Here is a 9,333-nt window from a genome sequence, read left to right as displayed (position 1 = left end):
CTGCCTCTGATTATCCACAATTCCATAAACCAACTATATCCTGAATACTCACTGGTGCACTTACTTACTCCAATGGTTATGAAGGTATATTCCAGTTTACCTAGTGCCCTTCTGAGTGGTGTGTCTCTAGGGACAAAGCAAATGGATTATTTTTCCTTTACGGCTCTAAGAACAGAAGTTATTTTAGCTTGCCGTCACACGCACATTGGGTATTTCTGCCCCTATACTTCTTACTATTCTCCATTTGCATCACAGACACATAAAATGTGCTGCCCCCAATTCTAAGCATTTATGTTATGATGGAGACATCCATGTGATGCTTGATGTCTTTTGGACAATACTAGAATGCAAGAAGATGCTGAAAAATAAAAGAAATGACTACCATAATATTTTCATGACAAACTGGATGGCCATGGAAACTGCTTCAATTTTTACTCTATTCCCAGGTATACACTAGTTTTTCAGGCAGGAATTGTGCACTTCTACAATGGGAACATTTAAACACAGATAGGGAATAGTTGCAGTGGCTCCGTATTTTTGCATCTAAACAGATGTAGAAACAAATGCATCCCACTCTTCTCGGTGTGGAGATGCTAACTCTTATTATTAAAAAAAGTTACCCATGTGTCGTCAGAAATGTCTTGAAGTAACAGCTAGTTTCTGAAAACAGGATTATTGCTAAGATGTATATGCCTGCAGCTTGCATTGCTGAGAACACATATGAACATGTCAACTGCAACAATATTACACTCCCTGGTTTTGGGCTTGATGGCAGGTTCAGAACTACTAGTTTGAAAAATTTAAAAAGGTGCATGGCAGTAGGGGTACAAAGGAGGCCTTTCTGTGTAAAGAAACTTGCACAAGCAAACTACAATGTATTCTGTCATCGTATTCTCAATGGGGCATGGGTCCCTACTATTAGTTTGGTATGCATTATTTTGGCCAACGGTTTTACATGACTGCTGGCTAAAGTAATATTCTGACTGTGCAAGCCCTGGGAAAAGACAATTTAATTACACACATAGCAAAGGCTGGTGCAGAGTTCATCTGGCAGATTGAAAGCAAAACAACGTAAAGGCCTACAACACTGTCTGAATGTCAGTGCTGCAAAAAGTGCATGTTTATCAATAGCCTGATACTCTCTGCCCACTGCAAGACCAAACAAAAGTCCTTTTTTATAACAAAGACTTAACATATTTTTGATTTGCTGAACCAGTTTTCTCAAGCAAAAGGCAAAGGAAATTAGGGATCCAAAATAATCTCAACGCCAGATCATATGGAGGCTGATAGTTCGCAGATGCTTTCTTGCTTAAAACTGAATGGAAAAGCTGCTATATTTTTTTAGGAAGTACAGAAAATGACTGATCTTTTCCTTGTATTTGCTTACAGCTTCCATCTTGATTTTTAAATATACGTTATTTTCTCCATTTAAAGTAATGCTAGTTTATCTATCTGCGTTTGTGAGCTCTGGGTCATAAGATTACACATATTTTGGTTTCCAGCTGATTTGTCTTTCCTGTTAAATTCAAAATTTCAGAAGTATGAACACAGGTATATCTTTTCTAATACACTGACAATTATGGTACTATTCCAAAGAGAAATGTTCATTAAGCAAAGAAACTACAAAGGACATGTATGCCTAACAAGAAAATATCATAATTTATATTTTCTATGACGTGTTCTAAATCTCGTTCTGTATAATAATTTTGTCATTTAATGGTATAAGCTTGTATTTGAGCATGGAATAGAACTGCAACAGAGCTTCTGTCACCAGCTTTGGCTTCTATCTTTCAATTTTTAATTCAAATCTCAGAATTAAAATCAAAGGTAACAATTTTTAACAATAATGAAATTCCAACAGTAAATGACAAGACAAACTTTGAGTCTAGTGACAGTACAGCTATCAGTTGACAGAAGAATATAGTGAGTTATACAACTGGACCTGTAAAGTTTTCCTGTCACGATAATTTGTTGATATCTTGCTGCACAAAAAAAAAAGAAAAATCAATGAACATTCCTCCCTAGCAATGGAGGGGGAAAAAATCAGAAGTGTAGAGAGGATGCTGAACAGGCAATGAGTGACTGATAGCTGCAGTAAGGAATAAGGTGAAGTCCGAGAACTTTTCTACAGATGTTTTCATGAAGTCCTTTAATCCATACAGACCTGGAATACCGAAATCTAATGATGCTTTTTCAAAAAACTCCACATTCCTACAATCTGAACAGACTGAGCAAAGATATCGCCATTTAGTTCTAGCTGCCGCACTAACAGCACAAGGCAATAAAAATCAGTGGTTAACATTTCAGATCAAAAACATAAATGAATTTTCACACTCATCCAAAAAAACTTTTCAAAAGGGAACAGTTATGAGTCCTTGTAATTGCCGTATGCTCCTGTAATTACCATTAAAACGTCAAAGATACTATCATAAAAGTGCTAGTTTAGCAGTCTTCATGGGTGGCGTTGAAAGACTAACAAAAAAATCAGAATCAGATTGCCGTTTTCTAACAGCAGCTGTATAGGATCTTTACACCACAACTTCCTACATACACAGTCATAGCAAATATGGAAAGTACTATTAGCACCAAAGGCTCTGTTCGTCATCCCTATGGCTAGGCTCCGATTCTCCCCTTAACAAGTCCTGAGAAAATATTCCCAGGCTGCCAGCTCAAACAGCTTGCTGAGGTAAACACCATGATATATCCAGAATGTCAGACCATTGGACTGTTCCAAAAAGAGTATTTGGAGAAAATCTAACTTAAATGAAATCAAAAAGGCCCAGCTTTCCTAACGTATAGACTTAATCTACTTCAATAGGAACAAATAAGTAGACATATTGTAAAAGTGCATAACAACAGAAAACGTACCTGTGAGCAATACTGTGCAAATTTTAAACTATTCATCTTTAAGATCACTCCTGTAATACTGAAATCACCATCTACTTGGATTATATGTTGCCCAAGTGCCAATTATGAATGTTAAACCTGCTGAGTGACAATTACAACATGTGCCTATAAAAGATCATGACTTCTTCAGTCATGAAAAATCCTTCTTTAGCAGATCTCCAAAGTTTTAACACATATTAGGCATAAAGTCCATTACAGAGACAATTCTTTTATTGAACAGGCAGAAGAAACATAAGGAATTCAGTGAATTTTCACAATAAACAACTGAAAAAGGGCTTCACAATGTTTGGTTGTATTTGTGAAGTATCAGTAGTAGTTCTCTACTCCCTCTAGCCAGTCCACGGCCAATGCATACTACCAGAGTTCCAGAAGAAACTGAAATGACCTTCTCTTCCAAAATCAGAAGCAGTTTTAGGAGCTGAAATTGGAAAACAACTATCATATCATCACTAAAGCATATACACAAGATCTAGCCCAAGATTGTGACGCTATACCAGAAACCTTTACATACCATACCTTGTATATGAAGTGCCTACTTACATTAATGGGCAAAAGGTCTGTGCTAAATCCTCATAATGAATGAAGAGTATTTTTTATAAATATATATATATGGACAAAGAAATCAAACAAATATGAAGAATCCACTGTAAAGTATTCCAGTTTTTACAGTGTGCTAGAGCAACACATGTAAATTTCCTACAATAAGTTTAATTCTGTATCACTCTTCAACCACTTCACGCCACTCAAAACCACAAATACATCAAATATATCTCCAGCACATCAGCACAGAAATTTCCATAGCAGAAAGGTATGGAAATAGAGCTCTATGCTAGCATAGAGCACAGGTCTCTCCCATCAATCTTCTGCTAGAACTGCGTTCCTCAGGCGCTATATGTCAGCAGTAGAGGGCTTGAACGTATGCTGTGACCATACAGACCCAGGCCATAGAAATATAACAGGCTTCCTCACTGTCCTATTGAGTGAAACTTAGACATGGGAGAGAAATGAACTAATGTTTAACAAGCAATCATGAGACTTTTTAAAAGGACTGAACAAAAGGATGCAGTTTGAAACACATTTAGCCCTCTTAGAACTAAAACTGGCAAAGGAAGTAAAAGAGAACAAAAAGGGCTTCTTCAAATATATCAGTAGCAAAAGGAAGAACAGGGAAAGTGTGGGCCCTCTGCTGAATGAGGCAGCAGCCCTGATAACCAAGGATGCAGAGAAGGCAGAGTTGCTGAATACCTTCTTTGCTTTGGTCTTTAATCCTAAGACCAGCCCTTGTGATCTTCAGACCCTGGATGTAGGAGAGGAAGACTGGAGGAGGGAAGACACTCCACTAGTCAGTGAAGACTGGGTTAGTGATTAGTTACGGAAATTGAATACACACAAGTCCATGGGCCCCGATGAGATGCACCCAAGAGTGTTGAGAGAACTGGCTGATGTTGTTGCTCTACCGCTCTCCATCATTTTCACAAGATCGTGGCAAACAGGAGAGGTGCCTGAGGACTGGAGGAAAGCCAATGTCACTCCAGTCTTCAAAAAAGGCAAAAAGGAAGATCCAGCAAACTACAGACCAGTCAGCCTCACCTCCATCCCTGGAAAAATGATGGAACAGCTCATTCTGGAGGTCATCTCTAAGCACATGGAAGAGAAGAAGGTTATCAGAAGTAGTCAGCATGGATTTACCAAGGGGAAATCATGCTTGACTAACCTGATAGCATTCTATGATGTCGTGACTGAATGGGTAGATGCAGGGAGACCAGTGGATGTAGTCTACCTTGACCTTAGCAAGGCGTTTGACACAGTTTCCCACAACATCCTCATGAGCAAGATCAGGAAGTGTGAGGTAGAAGAACAGACAGTGAGATGGATTAAGAACTGGCTACACAACAGAGCCCAAAGAGTGGTAATCAATGGTGCCAAGTCCAGCTGGAGACCTGTAACTAGTGGATTCCCCCAGGGATCAGTGCTGGGTCCAGTCCTGTTCAACATCTTCATCAATGACCTTGATGAAGGGACAGAGTGTCTTCTCAGCAAGTTTGTTGATGATACGAAGCTGGGAGATTTGGCTGATCCACCTGAAGGCTGTGTGGCCATTCAGCGTGATTTGGACAGACTGGAGAGCTGGGCAAAGAGGAACCTAATGAGGTTCAACAAGAATAAGTGCAGAGTCCTGCACCTGGGAAGGAGTAATAAAATGCACCAGTACAGGTTAGGAGGTGATCTGCTACAGAGCAGCTCCGTGGATAAGGACCTTGGAGTCCTGGTGGACAACAAGTTATCCATGGGACAGCAATGTGCCCTTGTGGCCAAGAAGGCCAATAGTATCCTGGGGTGCATTAAGAAGAGTGTGTCCAGCAGATTGAGGAAGGTCCTCCTCCCCCTCTACTCTACCCTGGTGAGACCTCACCTGGAGTATTGTGTTCAGTTCTGGGCTCCCCAGTTCAAAAGGGACAGAGATCTACCGGACAGAGTCCAACAGAGGGCTACGAGGATGATTAAGGGACTGGAACACCTGCCTTATGAGGAAAGGTTGAGAGACCTGGGGCTTTTTAGGCTGGAGAAGAGAAGACTGAGAGGGGATTTGATTAATGTGTATAAATATATGAGGGCTGGGAGTCAAGAGGAAAGGTGCAACCTCTTTTCACTTGTGCCCTGTGATAGGACAAGGGGCAATGGATGCAAACTAGAGCACAGGAAGTTCAACCTCAACATGAGGAAGAACTTCTTTCCTGTAAGGGTTACAGAGCACTGGAACAAGGTCCCCAGGGAGGTTGTGGAGTCTCCTTCTCTGGAGACTTTCAAGACCCATCGGGTTGCATTCCTGTGTAACCTGCCCTAGATTGGTCCTGCTCTGGCAGGGGGATTGGACTCAATGATCTCCAGAGGTCCTTTCCAACCCCTAACATTCTATGATGCTATGATTCTACGATTTTGACCGAAGACATCTATCAAACAATAAAGAGGAAAATATGCTAGAAAGTGGAATTAAAGAGACCAAGCCACAGAAACGAAGCTGACAGTAAAAATTGACAAGAGCAAGAAACTAAGTAATTTAGAAGAATTTCATACAAAGAAATGAGCATCAGTGAGAACACATAAAGAAGTGTTCAGTTAAACTGTAAGTATTAATGACCTTTAGAAATATTAAAAGCAGAATTTCCAGGTAAGACAAAATCTAATAAATTACACACCACCTTTGTGTTATAAATACCATAAGGAGTTTGGACTAGCTAAATAAACTCAAATAAAGGATCTTCTATTAAAAGTCTTCTTTTCCCATTAAATTTTTACCCCAAGATGTGAAAACCTTTATTTTGTAGTTTATGATCTCTTTGCATCACATTGTATGAAATTTCACCCAGTGATTCCTGTACTGAACCCAGTAACTTATATTTGTGAGAGCATGTAAACTTGTCAGACTTTTATCATCCATCCCACCTTACTCTTCAAATTAAGAAACCTTTAGAATCCTGTATTTTCTCCTTGTGAGATACCGCTGAATCTACTTTTTGAGTTAAATAGGCAGAGTCCTTTACATGTCTCACTAACTTTTTCTGGTCTTTGAGTATTTTTTGCATCTTTGCATTCTCACCAATACATCACTATCTCTTCTAAGACATGGCTGCGGATCTATCGCATCTCAAACACAAATTTTACAGAAACAGTTGATACTGTCCTGCAGTCTCTTCTACTCCATTACCCTGTTCACCAGAAAACCAGAAGATCACGGAATCTGAGAGACACCATGGCACTGAATCAAATCTGAAGAGGAAGGGGGAAAAGGGCTAAGAGTAGGAGCAATAAGTGTAAATGAAGGAGCGGGGAATAGGGCATGTGAAAAATGCCACAACAGGTGCCAGACACATTGAGCGGTTTTGTATATCAGAAAATAAGGTAACTTAAGAGGTCTATGGTCAACAGAACTGCCCATGGTCTTTCAATAGTTAGTATTGATGCTATTTAAAAATAAAAATCTCTCTACCCTCTTCTCACAATTTCATTTTATATATCTAAGCATCACATAAGGATCAATTTTACTGTTACCACAGCACTGCCTTGGGAGGTCGTAATAACTTACTTGTCCATTATAATCCCTGGACTCTTTTTAGAGTAATAGAAGCATTCTTAAAAACTGAGAAATATTGCTTGGATTCCTGGTTCTAGCTGTATGACTTTGTATGTATCTGTACTAAACCACATTTTTGACTGAACACATTACTAAACAGTCTATATTACTCTGCATAACTACACCTACATCATTGTTACTTGCTATTCATCAGTCTTTGCATCAGTCACGCTTGTGTTTTTCAGTGATCTTTGATTACACTCCTTTGATAAAACTGTTCGAAAACATGAAGATTTAGTGTTACAGCTATGCAGTTACATTTATGCCAATCTTGTAATCTTATCAAAGCATTAAGTCAGCTTTCTTTACAATAGCTGTTTTCCCTAGAACTACATTGATTTGCATTAATTATAGTCTTATCCTTTAATTCTTTTTTGTTTTAATCAGCTTAGTCATGTATGAGCTCTCTATTAGATAACAGTCTAACCTGGTCATAGTCAACTCGCTTCACCTTTTTAAACATTGGCATGACATGGGCATAAATACGGCCTTCAGAAATTTCAGCACAAAAAGCTACAGTTAATATCAGCAGATCAAAGATCTAACCAGCAAACCCTTAAGTGTGTAAAAGTTAATTCCATACAAATAGACTAGCAGCAGACACGACATCAGTATCTACGTAAAATCCCCGATTCCATTCAAATTTAAAATAGGATTAGTCCACACAAATACATCCAACCGATACATAAACAAATTCAGATTCTGATATTTCTTTCCAGTATTACAATTACAATTGTGAGGGTTTTTTTGCCTTCGTGTTATGATACGGAAGACCCACATAAAAGTCAGGGACAACTGACTTCTGTCTAGAGGGACTAAGGAAATTAAGTGTCTGCAAAAGACAAACACATTAAGAATCAGTATTTTTATTTAGTCTTTGAGTAATATTTGTATTAGTTAATACACAAAGATACATATTTAAAACATAACTAATATTTTAAAGTTTAACTTTCACGAATCCCATAGAAGCAGCATTCTCAAAACAGAACACATGTACTAGCAAGAAATTAATACAAACCACTTCAAAGTGATGCAGGGACACTCTCTGAATGCATGTTGAAGACTACTTCCTGTTCTGGTCCCTCGGGTTAAAAAAATAATATAATGGATTTTTTGTAAGTACAGGAAAGTTGACAAAGATGATCAGAAGTAAAAGTTGCTTCCTAATTATATCAGGATTCCCCTTCTGGACAAAAATGGTTAACAAAGTATATAAAGTATATACGCTTTTACATAAATAGAGTGAATAGGGAATTTTTTTCACTATTGTACTTAAGAGAATAAGGCAACATCAAATTATCAGATTACAAAACAGCAGGGTTTCATAAAACAAAAGAAAGTAATCATAAGGTACAGCTTACCATTTTGATTTTTCAAACTTCGTTATTCTTTAAATTGACTGGTTTAACGCATAACTTCCTACTAAAACTTTCAAAAATATTTATAATAGTCAACTAGGTAAGGGCTGGACATTCAGGCTATGTTCAAATTTTATTTTTGACTCACACTGCTTCAAAAACATATTCAAACTTTGTCCTATTATAGCCTCTTATCATAAAAGTTGTATTAATCTTCCTAATACAACAATGGTGATTACAACTTTGCTTCTCAAACTGATAATATCAGTCTCTTCTGAATTTTCCTTACAGATCTCTCTTTACAAGCATTTTTTTTATTTTCTATCCTTAAAGTTCTTCAGGAGCCTTGTCTCTCTTTTTCTGCCTCCTCAACCCACTTTGTTTCATCACCTCCCTAGCTGGCACCTTGTAACTATTGACTTGTCTATTTCTGCTTTAAATATATTTGACTCTGTCCTATGTTATATGAAATAGTTGACTATTTTATTGTAGTCTACTTCTCTCTAACACTTCAGGCATCTCTTGTCATCTCAGAGCATAAAACACAGGGACTACATCTTAAGTGCCAACTAGTATGTCATAATTAATCACAACTAGGGGGACCAAATATGGATTATCATAATAAAAATTAATATTAAATAGTTAAAATGACACAGGCATTCTTTAAAAAAACAACACGTTTTTAGACTATAAGCTTTCTGAGCTAAATTCTTTGTTCTTGGGGAATACAATTTCAAAGAAACTGCTGGTAACTCTAAAATCCTAATCAGTTCAATGTGCAATGAAACAGCAAACAAAAGCTTGCATTGTTGTAGAAAAAACAACAGCAGCATTGATTAAAGCAGGTAAAGAGCTGTTTAATCAGTCTCAGAACTCTATCCAGAGCAAATTCTTCAAGCTTTATTGACAAGAGAAGCCGTGTTGACTTTTTCTCTT

Source organism: Nyctibius grandis, chromosome 1 (genome assembly GCF_013368605.1).
Source record: "Nyctibius grandis isolate bNycGra1 chromosome 1, bNycGra1.pri, whole genome shotgun sequence".
NCBI classification, from domain to species: Eukaryota; Metazoa; Chordata; class Aves; order Nyctibiiformes; family Nyctibiidae; genus Nyctibius; species Nyctibius grandis.
Note: the sequence above shows the minus strand (reverse complement) of the source record.